Below are 19,812 nucleotides of genomic sequence, written 5' to 3'. Positions count from 1 at the left end.
AACCTAAAAGCCTGTGGTTATTGGAGAAGTGCACCTGGAGGGCCCGCTCCAACTGGCCAGTCCCACTGACTGAGGTCATGCCGTGGTCCGAGTCCCACCCGGCAGGCTTAGGGCCACCTTTACCAAGTGCTTTTGAGCAGCTGCTTAGTGTGTGTATGGGGGCTGGGCGGGGGGGTGGTCCGTGCTGCTGCCTTTAGTGCTGGACGTTGTGAAACCTCTGTAGGATCCCAGCATTAGGTTGGTCCTACAAAGGTTGGTCACCGCTACCACCCTCATACCATGACAGGATGAACCCCAAGGCTGTAGAATCTTTAGCCCCCTTTCAGTGACTCTCAAACTTACCACCTACTTGATCCCCTCCAGTGCTTATGTGCACTCCAAGTTCCCTTCTGGAGAGAGGAGCGAGGCCACCCTTCCCCACTTTTTTATAAAGGGCTTTTTCTCCCTGGGGTGCCTGGGAACTGAAGAGGTCGCATTGGCTCTAGCCCTGGTCCCTGCACAGAATCTGGGTTCACAGGCCTGCCCAGGGCAGGTACTGAGGCCAGAGTGAATAGGGGAAGGCCATATGGAGTTAGTTGTGGGGAGGAGGAGAGGAGAAGCCCTTTTCCTCCTGCCTTGGAGAATGATAGGGAGTCTGACTCCAGTCCTGGGACTTTAGGGTCTCAGTCCTGGGGAGGGAAGATAGGCTCAGGCTGGCCTCATAGGGCAGACATATGGGGCAGAAATAAACATGGGTGTTTTGAAGCTCCTTTGTGTATCTTGGTTGTAACTGTAGTTTTGGGTGAGTAGCCGGTTGTGCGCTTGTGCGTTGGACAGCCGGCACCAGCCTTGGCAGCCTACAGGGACCTCTCCTTGCCCTTCTATGGACCAGTGAGGCTGCAGGACCAGGCAGCAGGGACCTTGGCACGTGGCAAGAATGCAGTGGCTCCCTGCCCTGAGACCTTGGTCTCATGGAGTAGGGTGGCCGCAGACAGTCTCTCCAGTCCAGAAAAACTGAGCCCCCTCTGTGTGCCCAGATGACCAAGAAGTCAGGATTGGTGGTGGTGGGACTGGAGAGGTGACCTTGCACACATTGAACACAGATGGACCTTGGAGAAGCTTGCAGTGCTGAGCATTCTTTACCAGCAGTCATGTTGGAGCAGCCCATCCTTGCTCTTGTTGAGTTCCTCCAGATAGACACTGGCTAGCCCCAACCCAACAACCCAGGGACCAAGGCTTGGCCTCAGGGTGCCCTCTGGTGGATGCAGTCGCCAGTGGCCAGCACTGCAGGACTGCTGCCTGGGGGATGGGCTGGGTCTCTAGGGGATGACTCCTCTCCAAGGTAGGAAGCTCCCTTCTTTGTTGGGTGATGGAGTCGTGGGAGTGGGAGGTTGTGGAAGTGGGAGGTGAAGTAGGGGAGGAGGGTGGGTGGCCCGGGTAAAGAATAATGACCCAGACTAGAGTGTACTGGAAGGAGCAGCATGGCCTCAGGGATGGCAGGGGCGGACCCCTCTGGGGTCCGGGGTTGCCCAGAGCAGGGCCATGGAACAGAAACAGGCCCAGCACATGTCACAGTCATATCTAGCCATGATCATGACACACTCACATGCTCTTGAGAAGATACATTCTCAGGCCTGGGACTCACACACACTCCCCTGTGTGCCTGACCCCTCAGAGCCCCACCCTCACCAGGCACACAGTGAACCCAGCCCTCTCCCAGCCACTGATAGACACATTGCCCCTTCCTCCAAGTACACACACGGTCACCCAGCCTTCACCTCCTTGTACACTCAGGGCAGGGCCCATCAGCCTGGGTCTCCTCAACGAGAGTTGGGGGACCTCAACTCAAAAGTTGTCCTTAAAAGTTTTCTGCCTTTTCCTGCTCAACACAGGCACAGTCTTCACGGCTGTACAAATGAGGAAACAGTCCTAGGTTTCAGGGCTCACCCTGCAGCCCCCTGCCGACCCCTTACCTGATAGCCCCTCCCTGACCTCCACAGCTACTCCAAGGGCCTCATTGCTGCTTTGTGGCCTGGCTTCTTGGGTCCCATTGTGCCCAGCACCTCTGGCTGCAAGTAATGACCTGCCTCTCTGCCCACAGACCCCTGGGCCTCCCCCAGGCACTGGAGAGGGGAAGACTGTCATGACCTGACAGGGCCCTCTCTGCTATGGGGCTTTGGATGCCTGCCTCTGCCTGGATCCCAACTCTGAGTGATCAGCAGGCACCCCAAGTGTGATTCTTCCTTTCTCCTGTGGCCCCTCCCGTCTCCTTGGGCCAGGGGCTAGTGGAATACATGGCCCCTCCCCCAAATAGGGCCTGGCTCCAGACCTTTCTCCTCTTCTACAGCCCGCTGAGCCCCCTCTGGCCCCCAGGAGCCACCCAGGGACAGGAAGGCCTGGGCCAGCTGGTGGGCTCCTGAGGGTGGGGCCTTTGAGCTGAGAGCAAACAGGGGCATTTATTGAGCCCATTCACTAAATTGCCTTTATTCTGTGGAATTGCTTTAAGGATGGCTAAGTCAATCACTGTTTCCTTGGTCCTGTAAAGAAAATGGGATGTGTTCACCTAATGGGGAGCTAATGGCCTCTTAGCCTGAGGAGGAGAAAACAAATTAAAAATTATAGTATCTGTTAAAATGGAGCTTGGGGTGCCCTGGGAAGGGAGGGCCCGGAAGCTACACCCTCCTCTAGTGCCTTCAAGGGGGTGCCCGCACCCCTGCAGGGCCAGTCCTGGGGCTGCGCCCTCCCCCTGCGTGTGGGTGCTGGCCGCTGTAACTCATGTGGTCCTAGGCCTCTGCTTCTTTGTGACACAGGGTGCTGGGCACCTGTCTGTGATGCAGAAGCCCAGGTTCCAAGGAAGGCCCCGAGGAGCCCTGTGGCCAGGCAGGAGGCAGGGAGGCAAGGCTCCCAGCCCAGCTCGCCTTGCTCTAGCCCCAGCCTCTGGGGCTCCACTGCTGAATCACGTCAAAATTCCTGGCAGGAAGATGGTCACCAGAACTGTCTCCAGTTCCCCAAAAGCCTCTGTGATTTCCAGAAACCTCTAATGATTCTCAACCTTTGTTCCAGGAAGGGAAAAGGAAAAAATGTAATTTCCTAAAGTTTAACTAAAGGTCTAGAAGATGCTGAGGAGGATGTATGTTCTGTGTGTTGTGACTTGAGATGGGGGGTGGGCAGTGGGGGCAGGAGGGTTTGAGTGAGGGGTACAGAGGGAGGGGTGGGTTGGGTGAGGGGCTCAGAGGGAGGGGTGGGGTGGGTGAGGGGCTCAGAGGGAGGAGTGGGGTGGGTGAGGGGCTCAGAGGGACGGGTGGGGTGGGTGAGGGGCTCAGAGTGGGGGTAGGGGTGAGGGACATAGAGGGAAGGTGGGGTGGGACTAGGAGGGGGGTAGAGCGAGTGTGGGGTAAACACCTGAGTCCGGGGTGAGGAGTTACGGAGTTTCTTCCTCACATTTTCCTGGCCAGTGAAGTTTGAAGGGCTCAGCGGCTAAGAGCAGGTCCCGGAGCAGTGGCAGTGGGTCCTTCCTGTGGTCTGGTTGGCCAGTCCTCACCTGTGGGTTCAACCACTGTCCTTGTGTGGGGATCAGGGCACCACTGACCCCATTGGGACCCTGAGGATGTCCTCAGAAGGTCTGGATCCTAAAGCTGCATTGAGCGCAAATGCCCCAGAAGAGGATGTTGTCACAGCTCGTACATGGGGTGGCAATGCCCAGGAAGCTCCCCAAGAAAGACAAGAGAAGGTGCTGGGGACCCAGCCATTCCATCTGACAAGGTGGCACCCTGCAGCGTTGGAACCCAGGGGCTGCACTCTCTTGCTACTTCCTGATCCAGACTCTTAAAAGGATCAGGCAGGTGTAACTTGATTACGATAATCACAACTGTGTGATGTCATGCTGCTGTCCCTTAGAACCTTTCTCTGAAGACTGCCAGGCTGTAGTTCTCCATCGCTGGCCCCTCAAGGCTCTGATCCCCCATTCTTGGAGGCTCCTGGCGGCTTCTACAGACCCAGTGTCTGCCACACTGGGTCCTCCCAGGCCTTTCAGGGTGCTGGGAAGCTGGGGTGGTACCGCATTTGTGTATTGGGGTGGGGGTGGGGGCAGCAACAGCAGGTTGTCCTGGCCCTGGCCTGATCCTGACACCCAAAAGTTGCAGGAAAGCCAGGGCTGGCATGGGGGCAGACGCCAGCACCCAGAGGCAGTGGGAGCATCTGCTAGCCCTCTGGGAGGTTAGACCTCCTTGCTCTCAGCCTGGGTTCTGATTCCCCAGTGGGAGGAGGGAGAGCAGAGAGGACTGGCGTTCATCAGCATTGCTCTGTGCTCAGCAGTGCATCTAGTGGGGGAGTCCCTCTCTCTAGCTGCCTGGAAGACTCAGGCCCCAAGAGGCTGAACTGCACAGAGAGCAAAGAAGGAGCTGGGTAGAGCCTGGCTCTACCCTTGTTTCTGCCCTCTCATGCCACGCTGAAATTTCTTGTTCAGATTGAGGCTTGTGACATCCCTGTGAGGGGTGATGCAGGCAGGAGAGGCTCTGTGGTCTGAAATGGCCTTCTGTTGACTGTGTGTGGTTGGAGAGGTTTGTCTCCTGCTGGGCCACGTCCCCCTGTTCTCAGGGGTCCCACCCCTGTGGCGGTGACACATTAAAGACTAAGTCTGTGTGAGGAAACAATGGCCTTTGTGTGTTAGACGAGGATGAGGAAGACTGCAGATGGCTTCTGTGGGGCATTGCAGGCCTGGGCTGCCTGCAGGTGGGCATGCTTTTGTCCCTTTTTGTGAAGGGCCCTTAGCACAGGGATCTGCTCTGACTCGCACCATACCCCTGGCTTAAAGTTCTAGCCTTTCTCTCTGCGGACGTGGGCAAGCTATGTGGCCCATCTCTGCCTCCATTTCTGCAGAGAGTGCAGTGCCTCTCACCTCTCCTGGGTTAGCATAAAAGGCGGGCAAAAAGGGTGCCAGGAATGCACAAATGGACAGGGCCATCTCTCGCTTCATGGGGCTCAAGAGACCAGGGTGTAGATTACCGTGGACGTGCTCTAGGTCACGGCGCCCTGATGGGTTCGTAGGGGATGGCGGCCCAGGCCAGAGGCACAAGTCACAGCTGATCTCCTGGCTGTCCATCCCTCCAGGCCAGAGCAGGCACACAGTGCAGGTCTCGGGCACTGGAGCCCCGGGGGCCTGGTGATGCTCACGCAATCACCAGCAGGCCACTTGGGTGGCCAGTCCTTTAGCAGCCAGACCTTGCCCAGGGAAAGAAAATTAATTGTAACCCTAATTGGCAGTTTCCTTTGCAAAGATGCCGGAAGGAACTGCCCGAAAGGCTGGTGATTAACTCAGCAGCAGCTGGGAAATCACATTGAGCAGGAGCGTCCATCATCCCTGCAGTGAGGCTGCTGCAGCTGGTCTGTTGGGGGCTGCAGTGGGGTGGTGGCCATCGGTGCATGCTTGGCATAGAGGACCAGGGTCCTGGCCGATGACCTCACTCCCCAAACCATCAGGCATGCCCTGCGCCACCCTGCCCCGCCCGTGGCAGAGGGCTGCACAGTGCAGGGGCTGTCAGGAGACCTGGCCCCTGGCTTTCCCAGGGTTAAGTGGAAATAGTGGTGTCTCTGCCCTTCAATGGAAAGTCGTGCGAGATATGCATGCCAGAAATTTAATGGAAGCAGGAGGTGTGCTTGCTGGGATGGGGGCTCTGAGTTGGGCTTCCCCCCATCTCTCCATCCTCCACCCACTGTCATTTTCCATCTCTAGCCCAGCCCGGGGCCCAGCAAGCCAGCTCCCAGGTGACGCTCTACCCACACTGGGGCCTCTACCCCACCCTGGGTCACACATGGGTATTCAGGTGGGGAGGTGAGGATGCTAAGTGCCTGAGACCTGTGCCATGTGTGGGGCTCCCAGCTGGGCAGGAGCCCTGGGCTCTGGTGAGGAGCACCTCAGGGAGCCCTCTCCTGGGTGCCAGGCCCAGGCCAGCTTGGGAAGCATGCTAGGTATGGAGGGCTAACCCTCACTGCTATCCAGGCCAGCCTGGGAAGCCCACCGGGCCTTGTCACCTGCATTAGTGTGGGCTGCCTGCTAAGGGCCACTGACTGTGATGTAGGAAGAAAAGTTCAAGGATGGGATTGAGGCTGTACTGTCCTGGTGGTGACTAGCGTTTCCTTTGGCCTCTCCTACATTTACTGAGCACCCAGGGTGTGCACTGAGCTGTCTTTCAGTTGCGCACATCTTCAGAGGCTGCTTCTTGATGGTTTTGTAGACAGAAGCATAAACTAGGGCATCAAGGTTAGGGTAAGTTGTCAGATTTTCAGTAAAGGAGGCATTGGCTTATTTGTGAATATAGCTGGGTACAGGGAGCCACGAGCTGGGGCAGCTGGCTCCCAGAGTGAGGTACCAGCAGAACATGGCAGTGCTAGAACCTGCTCCAGGTGTTCCTCAGCACCTGCTCTGGGCCAGGCACTAGGCAAGGCTCTGGGGTACAGCAGTGAGCAAGGCAGCCCCAGTGCTGGTCCCCTGGGTCTTCACAGCGCAGTTAATATGGGGCAAACCTGGCTAAGCTGCTTTTATTTTGATGCCTCTGGATGCTGGCAAAGTGAAGATGGAGGTGGAGGTGGAGGAAGGAGTAGAGACAGGTGGCGATGGAGGTGGTGGAGGTAGTGAAGACGGAGGCGGCAGTGGAGATGGTGGTAGCAGTGGAGACAGTGGTAGTTAAGTTGAAGGTGGTAGTAGAGGTGGTGGTGGTCGTGGTGGGGATCGTCGTGGCGACAGCCATGGAGCTGATGGTGATGGTGGTGTAGCCAGCTGTCACTGTTTACTATTTACTAGGTACTAGCTTGACTACTTCAGGTGCATTAACTCATGGTGGCCTCCCAACAGCCCTGTGAGGTGGGAGCACTTATTCTCCTTGGATATGGGGGAAGAAAACTTGTGTCACTTGCCCAGGTGCTGCCTGTCTGTCCCCATGAACCTGTGGTGTCTCCACTGTCCCAGTAAAGCCCTGGCTCACTGCACCTTCCAGGGTTCCTGCCCCCTTGGCCCTGCAGAGCTGGACTCCTGGTTTGCAGTTGTGTTTCCTGCCTCCAAGGCTTTGTTCACACCATGCTCTCTGCTGCATGGTCTTTACCGTTTCCTGTGGCTTTAACTCACCTCTGCTTTCAAGACCAACCTGCCTGTCCCCACCCGCCCCAGCTGTCCTCACCCCGTATGGCACTGGGCTGCTTTCCTGCCCTGGGCGATGGGCTGAGGGTCAGTGAGTCACTCCTCGGTCCTATGTTCTGCTGTGTCTGGCGGTGCCCCACATGCCTGCACCATAGTGCAATTGGAGTGGGCGAATTTGATAGTCTAATATGCCCTGTTCAGAAGGCATAGCCTCCTAGGGACCTGACTCGAACCCCAGCCCAGTGGGCTAACCCGGAAAGGCCCCATCTCTGAGGGCCTCCCAGCTGAACCCCAGCCCTGCTGACTGCTTCTCAGTTCAGGTATTTTCAGAAGGGACAGCTTAGGTCAGCATGAGCCCTCAAGTGAAAGGGTTATTTTTAAAGCAGTTGGTAAACACAGACCGCAGTGCTGTGCAGAACCAGCTAGGTGGAGGGGCAAGCCTCCCACCACCGCACAGGCACATGTCCTCCCACACGCGACACGTGCACCTGCCTGTGCATGTACACACCACACTCTCCTTGCACACCATGCGCACAGGTGCACATAGCCCCCAGGCACAGGTCTCCTCCGGACCTTGGAGCTCCACCTTCCTCTGCCAGACCCATCAGGGATGTGCCATCTGCAATGCGTTGCCCAGCCACCAGCCCCTTGCCTGTGCCTGGCTTTGCTGACCCTGGCTTTGCTGACCCTGGCCTGCATATGGAGGATACTTCAGGGGTTATCTCTGTGCCTTCAGGGCCAGCATCCTCTGACCAACAACAGGATCCTAGTGTCACTCTCCCCACAGCGCTAGTCCCCGAGAGTGCTCAGCATGGAGGTTCCCCCTCCCACACCCCTCAGGAGCTGGTGGGGTTTGAGTGAGGGATCCCCTCAGCCCCTTCCTCACAGGGCTGAGGTCCTTTCAGATGGAGCATCTGGTGTGGGCAGGGAGATACCCCACCAGCTGGACAGAAGGGTATGGGAGGACTTAGGCCCACAGCACATGAAGACCCTGGCTTCCCTGAGAGCTGGCTTCTCTGGTGTTCCCACCAGGGGTGGTGGGCATGTCTCAGCATGGCCAACTGTAAGATCAACACGTACACCTCTCGAAAGCTGGGGCCACTTGTCAGGAAGAGACGTTCTGGTCCATTGAAGGCACCGTCTCCTCGGTCTGCATGTGAGCTGCCCCTGAGCCATGGTGTGTGGCAGGGGTCAGCATGCAGCTCAGGAACAGCTTTTGTTCCTCAAGGAGAACTCAGAACACATGCCAGGCTACCTTCTCCTGTAGGCGCACAGTTCTCCCGTAAGGCGGGTGTGCTCAGGATTTTCCCAGGGCTATGTGGGGCTTTGTTATGCCCATTTTACAGCTGAGCAAGGTGAGAGACAGTAGACATACCCCAGCCTGCTGCTCAACACCTCTTCTGGCCCCCTCACAGGTACTCCTGCCACGGGCGGGGCACCAGCCTCGCAGCATGGCAAGGCTGCACCCCACTGTGGACACGCCACCCACCTAGGGCAGTGCCAGGTATGTGGGCAGTCTGCCCTGTCTCATGCCAGCACAAGCATGAAGGTGGGTCTGTGCTCCAGCACCGTGTGGCTGGGGCCAACTGTGAGAAAGCAGCACTGGCACCAGTGTGCACCTGAGAGGGCACCTGCCCTGTGGCCCCTGGCTGTGTGACCTGGGCGGGTCACTGAACTGCCCGAGTTCACAAAATTGTCTAGCGATAGTAGCCAGGGAGGGTGTGACAAGGGAGTAAGATCATACAGATGCCGGGTGCAGAGAGTGTCCTCAAGCACTATCTTGGAGCTCTGAGAAATAGGAAGCAAAAGGCCAGCAAGGGGGGTGGGGGGACGTTGGGAGAGGTCTGGGCTGGGGCAGAGGCTTGCCGGGAACAATGGGTGCGATTCGAGGAGAGGAGGGCTGTGCACCTGGGAGTCTGTCAGCAGGGCTGGGAAGAGCGTGACCCAGGGCCCTGGAGCTGAGGGATCTGATGGGTGAGAGACATGCAGGCCTTGGAGGACAGAGGCTGGAGGGGAGTGGTAGACATCTGTGGGCAGGCCAGGGCCTGATGAAGGGCACAGAGGACGATTGGGAGCTGCCCTAGGCTGGGAAGCTGCTGAACTTCTGAGGTGCCAGGGAAGGCAGAGGGATCTGCAGGAAGCCCATCATAGGGAACCTAGTGCTGGTATCTGCCCTAGCCTGTGTAGGGAGGAACCGTGGCCCAGCGGGTGGGGGTGGGCTCTGATCAGAAACAGACTGACCTCAAGCGTGCTCTACCTGCTAGGACCTTGCAGGGCCCCTGCTTTTCCTGAAGCTGTAGGCTCAGGGGTCAGATGGGCATGACGAGGAGCTTCGTCCTGCTGGGAGGCGGAGGCATCCATGTGATGATGGCTGTGTATCCAGGGCCACACTGACTTCTGTGGGCCCAAGCACTTCTCCTTCATAGGCCCTTCTTCCATAAAAAAATTAAATGTATTTTATGACTGTGTTAGTATAAAGACGAATCTAATCCAGGTGCGATAATTATTATATATTCCTTATTGTTATATTTACTTTCTAATTTTAAAAGATATTAAAAGAAAACATTTTTGTGGGCTGTAAAATGATCAGGCTCCAGCTGCAGTGCCTGCTATGCCATTGGTACCTGTCACAGGAGAGTTTCCTCCTCCACAGCCTCCTTGTCCTCTCAACCCTGACACTGAGGGGTTGGTGCAAGTGGCCAGGGCTGTGTGTCCCGCAGCCTTCCCCATCCTCACCCTTCTGATGGTGACTCTCTCAGTCTTTTCCGTTCCTGGATGCTAGGGCGCCATGAGTGACAGACAGCCAGGAGCAGCTCCGTTCTGTCCCTGGATGCTAGGGCCCCATGAGTCCCTGACAGCCAGGAGCAGCCCGTTGCAGAGGCAGCCACGCCTAGTTGTCTGCTCGCCTCCAGTCAGGCAACCAGGGTAGCATTGATGAGATGTCAGATGATGCCAAGCACTTAGTGACTTAGTGGTTCTATTTGGCCTTGGTTCTGGCTAAAGATTTAGCTGTGGGTTCATCTTTAAACTGGAATTCTTTCCCAGCAGCCACCCCAATTTCTTATTTGCGGTAAAACTTCCCCTGATCTGTGCTTTTCCCCTAAAGCAACGTTAAATCACAGCCCTGTGCAGAAGCAGCCTTCTTCTGAGACAGAGGAGCAATTTCAGGGTCTGGAAACTGCTTGCAGGTGATCCCACCTGTTTGGTAATGATCCTCAGCCACCGAAGAATCATTTCCCTGAGCTGGATCATGGTTTTGTTCTCAGCCTAATGGCTTGTTTGTTCAGCTGTGAGCAGCCAGCCTCACTGAGCCTGTTAGTCTCCTGGAGGGCATAGAGTGCTCCCACCTGGTCTTGTGAACACAGAAGGGTGACCAACACAGCTCTGTCTGCCTTGTCCTGCTGTTCACAGTTCATTTCAATCCCAATGCCTATAAGGTCCAGCCAGGTTGTTGTAGCCTGAGCTGACCCCACTGGCCTTAGCACCTCTCCTCTCCCCAGTGTTGACCATCTCCTGGCCCCAGCACACCACTGTACATGAAATCATTTGTTCATTAACTCATTTGTTGAGTATTGCACTCATTTGTTTACTCGTTCATTCTTTCCACTCATGCATCAAGTTGCAGGGTGGCCAGAAAGTGGGTACCTGAAGAGAGAGGAGAGGAGAGGAGGTTGAGGAGGCAGATGGTGCTCAGCCCTGTAGGCCCTGGAGAAGGGTGGTGCATTATTCTGCAAGCCATGGACAATTAGGGATTTAAGCAGAGAGTGATGTGATCTGACCAACGCTGGCTTTTCTTGGCAAATAGTCTGTGGGGTCAAGAGTGAACAGGAAGACTGGTGGAGAGGTCATGGAGGTTGTCCAGATAAGGGAGGATGGTGGCCTGGGCTGGGCGAGGGTAGTGAGAGTCAGCGAACTGGGCGTGAGGGTGCAGGAAGGGGAGCACTCAGGGTGACTGAGGTGCTTGGCCTGAGCAGCTGGGAGGATGATGATACCGTCGCTGGGATGGGGAAGAGTGGGAGGGACAGGTTTGGGTGGTGGGTGGGTAACCCTCTGAGCCAGACCAAGACATGAGAGTGAGTGTAGCAAGGAGCTTGGTGGTGCGTCTGATGCGGATGATTTGCATGCCAGGATCATTGGCATAGAGAAGTACCTGAAGCCCCGGGCCTGGCTGTGGCTTCCTGGGAGAGAACATATGTGGAGAACAGGGCCCAGGACTAGCCCAGGGCACCAAGGACAAGGACACCAGCAAAAGAGGTTGAGGAACTTCTGTTGGAAAATTGTTATGAAACTCTGAAACACTAAAGACAGGAGATCTTAAAAGCAGCCAGAGAGATGAGATAGAATAGTGATAAGCAATGATATCCAGCTACCATCAGTGACCTCCCTGAAAGGGAATACAGTGTAGAGTCCCTGATGGAGCAGGGGAAAAGTGTGATGCAGAACTCAAATTCATGTAAAGAGACCAGACTTAATGGTCTGACTGAGACGAAAGGAGCCCCAGGAGACATGGCCCCCGAACTCTGTTAACTCAGAACCAAAACCATTCCCGAAGCCAACTCTTCAGACAAAGATTAGAGGTGGCATGAGAAAGCAGAAAGGGACAGGAGCTGGTTGAATGGACAAGGGACATGCAGGGTGGAAAGGGGGAGTGTGCTGTCACATTATAGGGATTGCAGCTAGGGTCACATAACAATATGTGTATAAATTTTTGTATGAGAAACTAGCTTGAGCTGTAAATTTTCACCTAAATCACAATAAAAAGAAAAGTGATGATAATTAGAGTAAGTATAGACTCGCAGAAGCAGCAGTGGAAACAAGACAATGGAATCATGCTTTAAAGTATCAAGAGAAAGTACTGCCCATACGCTCCTTGGAAACTCTGCGGGGCGGTTCTACTCTGTCCTATAAGGTCGCTATGAGTCGGATTCGACTCGACGGCGCTGAGTTGGTTACTGCCCATACAGGATCTTTACCCAGCAAAAGGGCCTCCCAAGAATGAGGTAAAACTGAAGAAGAAGGCAAGGGACTAGGAGACCTGGCTTACCTTAGTGTGTACGGGACGGAGGAGGGGTCAGCAGCCTCTCACGTCTAGTTGGTAAGTTAGGTGATGGAGTCCTACAAGTTCATCTTACTATTACACTCCATGAGTTGTTGTTGTTGTTAGTTGCTGTTGAGTTGATTTTGACTCATGGTAAGCCCATGTGTTACAGAGTAATGTTTTCTTGGATATAATCTTCATGGAAGCAGATCATCAAGCCTGTCTTCTGTGGTACTGCTGGGTGACTTTGAACCACCAACCTTTATCACAAACTGTTTGCACCACCTAGGGACTTATATATGTAAAATGTATTCTCCGTATATTGTTGTTGTTAGTTGCCTTTGAGTCGATTCTGACTCATGGCGAACTCACCTATGCAGAGTAGAACTTGCTCCGTAGGGTTTTCAAGGCTGTGACCTTTCAGAAGCAGATTGCCAGACCTGTCCTCCAAGATGCCTCTGGGTGGGATCAAACTGCCAACCTTTCTGTTAGTAGTTGAGTGCTTAGCCATTTGCACCACCCAAATATTAAGCTGTAATAAAGAGAAAACAAGATGGCTGTTGGGTGGGGCACAAGAAGGGCTGCAGGGGTGAATGGGTCACATCTTCACACGTGTGGGGGTCCCTACCAAGGCCTGATGTCTGGCCTGGGTTGGGGTTGGAGGGACCTCTGACAGGGGCAGCTGGCTTAGTGGGGGGAGGGGAAGGGGCTGCCTCCCCACCCTCAGCCCCTGGCGAAGAATCAGTGGGCCTGTTTCCCATTCCCAGCGAAGATGATTGCATTAGGAAATCGTCTGTTAAGGAGATTCTGCTGGTCGTAATAAAAATGTCATCTGCATCGCCTACCTGCCACTGGTGAAGTGCCGGAGCCACGATGGTGCTTTTTTAAGTGGGTTCTGCTGGAAAGGCCCTGCCCCGCAGGCAAGGTGCTTGTGCTGCTGCCATTCCAAGTGGCTCTTGCTTCATACCGTTCTTAGAACTTGATTCTTTCTTGGGAGCCCAGAATCCATATTGTAGTCCTGAGGAGACTTTTAGTTGTTTTGGGTAAAATGATAAGTCATACCCTTTCTCTTTGGGGCTTATCTGCATTTCTGTGGCAGGTCTGGTGTGTGCGTGGTGTGTGTGGCCTCAGCAACCCTCTGTGTGAACATGAGTGACAGACCAACGGCACACAGCCAGTGAGTGTCTGCCCTTGTGTCTACTGAGGTCTCCCTTTCGTAGTGTGGTCAGAAATCAACCACAGAGGATTAGGGATGAAGTAGAAGGATCCTCAGGGGAGCTCCATGTGCCCCGGACAGCCAGGGTTGTCCAGGACCCTGTGAGTGTTTACTAAAGTGAGTCCTGCCTCAGGACAGCCCAGTCCAGTTCTGCACCAAGGGCGAGAGATTATGTGTGCTTGTGTGTGAGAGACTATAACAGTGTGTGCAAGAGAGAATAGGTGTGCTTGTGTGTGAGAGACTGTAACAGTGTGTGCAAGAGAGAATATGTGTGCTTATGTGTGAGAAAGAATATATGCGTGAGAATGTGTGTGAAAAAGAATATGTACATGAGAGAATGTGTGTGCTTGTGTGAGGTGTAACAATGCTTGCAAGAGAATGTGTGTGCTTGTGAGTGTGTAACTGTGCAAGAGAGAATGTGTGTGCTTGTGTGTGAGAATATGTGCGTGAGAGAATGTGAGAAAATATGGGCGTGAGAGAACGTGTGTGTTTGTGAGAAAATATGTGTGTGAGAGAATGTGTGTGCATGTGTGAGTGTGTAACTGCAAAAGAGAATGTGCTTGTGTGTGGGAGAATGTGCGTGCTTGTGAGAAAGTATGTGATGAGAGAATTGTGCACTTGTGTAAAAGAGTGTGTAACAATGTATGCAAGAGAATATGTGTACTTGTGTGTGACAGTGTAACTGAGAAAGGCTGTGTGTATGAGAGCGCATGTGCTTGTGCGTCATAGTGTGTAACAATGTGAGAACATATGTGAGAGAATACGTGTGCTTGTGTGTGAGTGTAACAATGTGTGTGATGAAGAACGTGTGTGAGAAGGAGAGTTTAACATGTGAGATAGGATGAGTGTGTGTAAGAGAAAGAATGTGTGAGAGATGTGTGCATCACTCTGGGTCCAGTAGGGGACAGATACCACACTGTAGTTTGAGCAGGAGAAGCATCGCAAAGAATGATTCAGCTGGGATAAAAGAGTAACTGTAAGACCTGAGACAACACTACAGACCCCAAGGGCTGTGGGAGAGCACCCACGGAAGGGCACAGGGCTGGACACCGTGGGAGGAGCAGCCTGCTGTGTGTGAAGATTGCTGGATTGCTTGTTCTAGAACTGGTCCAAAGCCACTGACCAAATAGAAGGCAGCTTCCAGGCTCAGAGAGTGTCAGGCAATGCTGTAGGCATGGGGCCTGAAGCCAGGGTGTCTGCGTCTGGGGGGCTGCAGGAAGGCGACTGCTGGGCTCAGCGGGCCATGGCGGCACAGAGGAACTGCATTCTTTGGGCATGCAGTTGGAGTGAAACAGAAGAACCACAGGGTGGTCTGGTGAGGGACGACTCGGAACCCCTCTTGGATTCCTCAGTTGGCACAGTTGCACAGTGGGCAGGTGTGGTGTGTGTAGGCCAGGGTGCGGCTGCAGGGCATGAATGTGCAGGGCAGCACGAGCCCCAAGGGCAAAGCCTGTTAAAAACGTGTAGGATCAAAGTGGAGAGGCGCATTTGGGAACCAAAGGCATGGGGCGTGAAAGGCTTTGTAAGTTCTGCCCAGGTGTTGTGGGCAGCAGCTCTCACCCACCTGCCACAACCAGAGATGTGTCTGAGCCCACAGGCTAGGCAGCAGTTCTCAGTAGGCAGGTGCTGGCACTGGAGGCCCCCAGCTCCCCAGTGGGCTTAGCATCTGTTCTTTGCATGGTGGCAAATTCCTGCTTCGTTAGTTGTTGACACAGAGCCCACTGCAGCCCAGCTGCTGGACCCTCATGTCCTACCCTGTGAAGTGGGCAGTGAAGGGGACTGCACACAGCAGGTGTCAATCTCATCCGAAAGGTTCCTAATGCTTAATACCTGTACAAACACAAGGGCCTGTCTTCACCTGTGTGGGGTGCTTCCCCGCTCCCCAGCACCCCCTCCCTTGGTTCACAGTTGGAGAAACTGAGGCCCAGAGAAGGCCAGCACTCTGCAGAGGCCGCACAACCAATGGAGCCTGACTCCAGCAGCTCCTTCCAGGCTCCGCCCATACATCCATCTGGGACTGGCTGGACAGTTTGCAGGACTGAATGCAAAATGGAGATGCCGGGCCCCTTGCTCAAAAATGGAGACGAATTTCAAAACGGTGATAGCAGACTTCAACCTGAGCACGGGACCCCGTGCTACTGCCCAAGTTCTGCACACAGGAGGCTGGCGCTGCATGCATCTCTTGGGTTTTCCCTTGGACCGTGTGTTTTTCCATCAAAAAGGCATCTTGTGATGAGGAGACACACTAAGGCTGCCGTGTCCTGCTACAGGGACCAACTGGGAGACATTTGCGTTGTTTAAGTCTGCTTCTGCTCAGAGTCATTGCCCAGCCTACAAATCCCTTTTGAGTCCAAGTGGATCCTGCCCTGTGGGGATGTGGGGAACCTCCAGGGAGTCTGTCCCATCTTCCCCCCAACCCTGGGCCACTTGAAAAGTCCAGTGTGTGGCAGAGGCCTCCCCTAAGGAGGTGCCTTGCTGGATCCCTGCACAGACATGTGTCCCTTTTCTGGGTCTCTGGTAGGCAGATGAGGGTTCTGGGCAGGGTGTCTCCCCAGAGGTGGGCATGTCAGCTCCTCTGAGGCCTGCAGCATGTGTCCCCCTGCCCCCCAGCTGCTCCACAGGCCCCAGGCAGCACGCCTATCTTAGGCTAGGCTGTGTGTGGTCCCCTACCCCCTGGGCCTCCACAGCAGGGTGGCTCCTTGGGCAGGCCAGGGCCAAAGGTGTGTGTCCTGAGACAAAAAATGGAGGAGTGTCCAAGTCACCTGTAGGCTGGGATAGAGATTGGTGCAGCCATCCTTGGAGGATCAGTCCACCTCCTTGCTTGTGTGCCACCTTCTGTTTTCCCTGGGACTCCCCCAATCTTGGGGCACGTGTGGCCTGGACTGCGGGGGCTTTGGTTAGCATATCTGGCAGCGCCTCAGATCATCTTTCGATTCATGTAGTCTTCTGCCTGGGAGCTGGTGGGTCCCCCACCCTGCATGGCGTCACACTCTGCGCACCTCCAGGGCCACTGTCTTATTGAAGTCACTGAGAGTTACAGCCTTGTCATCTTTGTGGCCAATGCTAAAGCTCCCCAGAGAGACGGGTCTCCAGAGACTGCCCTATACCACTGAGGTTCATGGAGAGGGGTCCTAACCTCCAGTGAGCACTGCCAGGAAGTCCTGCTGGAGGGGGTGGTGGCATCTTTCCTGAGCACCAGGCTCCAGCAGATGCTGTTGTGGCCCCTGGGATCCACACACCGTGACCCAACTACATGCATAGTTAGGAGTGTGGCTTTGGAGAGGCCACTTTACAAATCTTTGTACTCTTGCTTTCTATTTGTGTGACCCCCAGCAGATGGCTTCATCTCGTTCTGCAAAAGTGGGGCTCATGACAGTCCCCTCAGGGTCATGATGAGGAGTGAGGGACTTTTGTGGGCTCCAGCACTGTGCCCTGCTCGGACCGTCTTCCAGAGGGTCTACTGTGCTGGTACTGGGCAGGGGTGTTGCTATTGGCTAGGGACCCTCTGCTTCCTGTGAGCGAGGTTTGAGGGCTGTGTTAATCTACCCAGCATGAGTGGGGACTTGGCTCAGCACCACACTATCAAGGAGGCTGTGAAGCCCATCAAGGAGCAGATTGAGCTGCAGGGTACAGTAGCAGGAGGCATTCTGGCAGCACCCCAAGGGCCTGAAGCCAGGAGTGGCCATGAGTGGTGGCCTGAGGTACAGCTTAGGGCCCACAGACTGTTGGAGTGTGGGGTTTCCTCCTGGCAATAGGTCCTCGCTGTGTGGGGACTGACGTGGACCTGCTGCACACTGGGGCCTGCTCTGAGCCAGTGCCACGCAGCTGCCTTTGAACAGGACCTGCCTGCAGCTGAGCATCCATGTGCCTCATGTCAGGGAGCAGGGGGAAGCTGGCATGGGCCAAATGGGCCTTTGGTGCTGCCATAGCTTCTGAGCTGCCAGACACCAGTCTCTGCCAAATGCCAGGAGATCAAGGACTGATGTGGCATCTGGGGGGAGCCCTTGTCCTGCTTGGCCAGGGAGAGGGCTGTGGCGAGAAGGGTAGCTTTCCAAACGTGTGAGTACCTCCTGCCTGGGTCTCTGCAGCGATACCCCAGGGAGGGTCATGGTCGTAGTGCTCTCTCCCCAGAATTCCGTGATGTGACTTCCTCACACTTTGGGTGGTGGGGTGACTCTCTGACGAGGGTCCCTTCCATCAGGAGGCCACAAGGACAGTAAGGGGACTCAGTCATTTCAGGTTCCCTTCCAAGGCCAGTTGTCTTTCCTCGGAATGGGCATTCAGAAGGTCTGGAACATCAGCAGCAGGGGTACAACCCCTTTTCCTCCACCTCTGTGGTGAGTGTGGGGTGTGCAGTCCTCACCAGGACATCTCTCTCCCTCCTCTATTTCTCTTTCCCTCTCTTCTTGTCTGTCTGTCTGTCTCCTGCTTGGTCCGGGACATCTGGTGGGGTAACCCTCACACTTGGGGGGCAAGTGCACTCTCCCCCCAGTGTTAGCACTCCCCAGCCAGTTGCCTTGAAACAGTCCCTAGTGAGAGATACCTTGTTTCCTTACAGTTTTAGATTTTGGGGATCTCAAACAATCTCACCTGTTCTCTTCACTTGACTTCAATTGGCATTTGATTGTTTCCCAAGCTCACGTCTGTTCTCAGGGGAGCCAGGCTGCCATAAGTAGGGGTGTCCTCGTATGGCGCTTCAGAAGGTCTGAGACTGCCCCTCAGGATACTGTGGGAGAAGCTGGGATCTAGTAGAAAACAAACTGATTGGAAAGATAAATTTATTTCTGATGTTGGCTTTGTGCGTTGATATTTTTTTGTACGTGTATTTTAGAGTACATTTGCAGGTTTTAAAGTATTTTTTTGCCTAATTGTGCATCTGTCTTAGGCCAGGTTCTCTAGAGAAGCAAAACAGGTGAGGCATATACTTAGGTAGATAGATATTTATATCAAGGAAATGGCTCATGCGATTGTAGAGACCGGAAAGGCCAAGTCTGTGGGTCAGGATGGAGGCTTCTCCCAACTCACATAGCTGCAGGGGCTGATAAAACCAACATCCAGACCATGGAGACTGACAAATCCCAAGATTGGCAGGCAGGCTGCTAGCCAAAGTCCCAAGACCTGGAGGTCAGATGAACAGCAGCCAGTTGCAGGATCCAGAGTGAGCAAAAGCCCATGAGCTTTGCCAGAAAGTCCACCTATATTGGATGCAGGCCACACCCTCAAGAAAACTCCCTTTCAACTGATTGGCTTCTCACAGCAGATCCCATCATGGAAGTGATCACATCGTATCAGATCTTATCATAGAAGCGATTACATCGTTACACGACTGCCAAACTACATCATAATTGCCAAACCACTGAGAATCATGGCCCAGCCAAGTTGACACACAACCTTAACAATCACAGTCCACTCCTTGTTAACTTGGCACCTATATACATCTCCTTAAACTGTACACAATCTCTAAATAAAGACAATTATGAAGTCATACTTGTGCATAACATGATACGACTAACGTGTACAACCAAAAATTCACTAGCCCTGTTTGCATCTTGTGTAAGTGAAAAAAACAAAAAAAAAATTGATGCGCATGTACAAGGAAGAAATAACAATTACAGTCCTCATTTCTGCAACTGGTCACGTGGTCATAACTGGTTTTTAGAACTATCTTCTTATACTTCCTATTCCGCATTCACTTTGCCCTCAGCAAGCATCTCAGCTGGTCGTGGTTCTTTGCCTGGTGGGATGAAAACCTTCATTCCTGAAGGAGGGTCTGGGCCATTAGTAGTCATGTCAGAATTGGGTTGCTCTAGTTTTCCATTGCCTTTAACCACAGGGCACGGCAGTACTAAAAGACACCCTAAGGGATCTCCTGCATTCCAGACATACTCTTCTTTACCTCCATTATGTAATACCAATCCGATTTCCTCTTGGTAATCAGGATCAGTCACACCAGCCAACATGGTAACTCCCTTCTTTGCCTATTGATTCAGAGGCACAAGGAGCCCAAAGTGGCCAGGTGTATTCTTAGCTTCCAGTTCAGTGGAATCAGTGATGTGTCTCCAGGTGGAAGCATTCCTCCCTTTGGATCTAAGACTTCTAGAACCACAAAGCATAGGGTCGTGGGAACAGGAAGCAAAAATTATGCAAATGGTCACTAAGGGTAATAGTGAGTAGTGCCACGCCCATTTCCATCCTTCTATTTCTGGGTTCATGCATCCTTGCCATAGGGAGAAACAGCATCATATTTTGGATTCTGGTTTAAAGCATATACAACCTTCTGGAGAATGTTGCCTCAACCCTGCAAGGTATTGCCACCTAAAGCTGGCACCGTAATTGTGTCTTTAGAAGGCCATTCCATTGTTCTAGCCAGGCAGTTGCTTCAGGATAATGGGGGACTTGGTACGACCAGTGAATTCCATTAGTATGGGCTCATTGCTGCACTTCATT

The 19,812-nt window shown here is 53.9% G+C and overlaps 1 protein-coding gene across 10 annotated transcripts in view; it reads left to right on the top strand.

Annotated features, from left to right (window-relative positions):
* RET (ret proto-oncogene) overlaps positions 1–19,812 on the top strand; it is a 67,337-nt gene that overhangs the window by 903 nt on the left and 46,622 nt on the right. The window lies entirely within an intron of this gene.

This window comes from Elephas maximus, chromosome 8 (genome assembly GCF_024166365.1).
Source record: "Elephas maximus indicus isolate mEleMax1 chromosome 8, mEleMax1 primary haplotype, whole genome shotgun sequence".
Taxonomy (NCBI): Eukaryota; Metazoa; Chordata; class Mammalia; order Proboscidea; family Elephantidae; genus Elephas; species Elephas maximus.
This window is presented reverse-complemented; position numbering and strand designations above follow the sequence as displayed.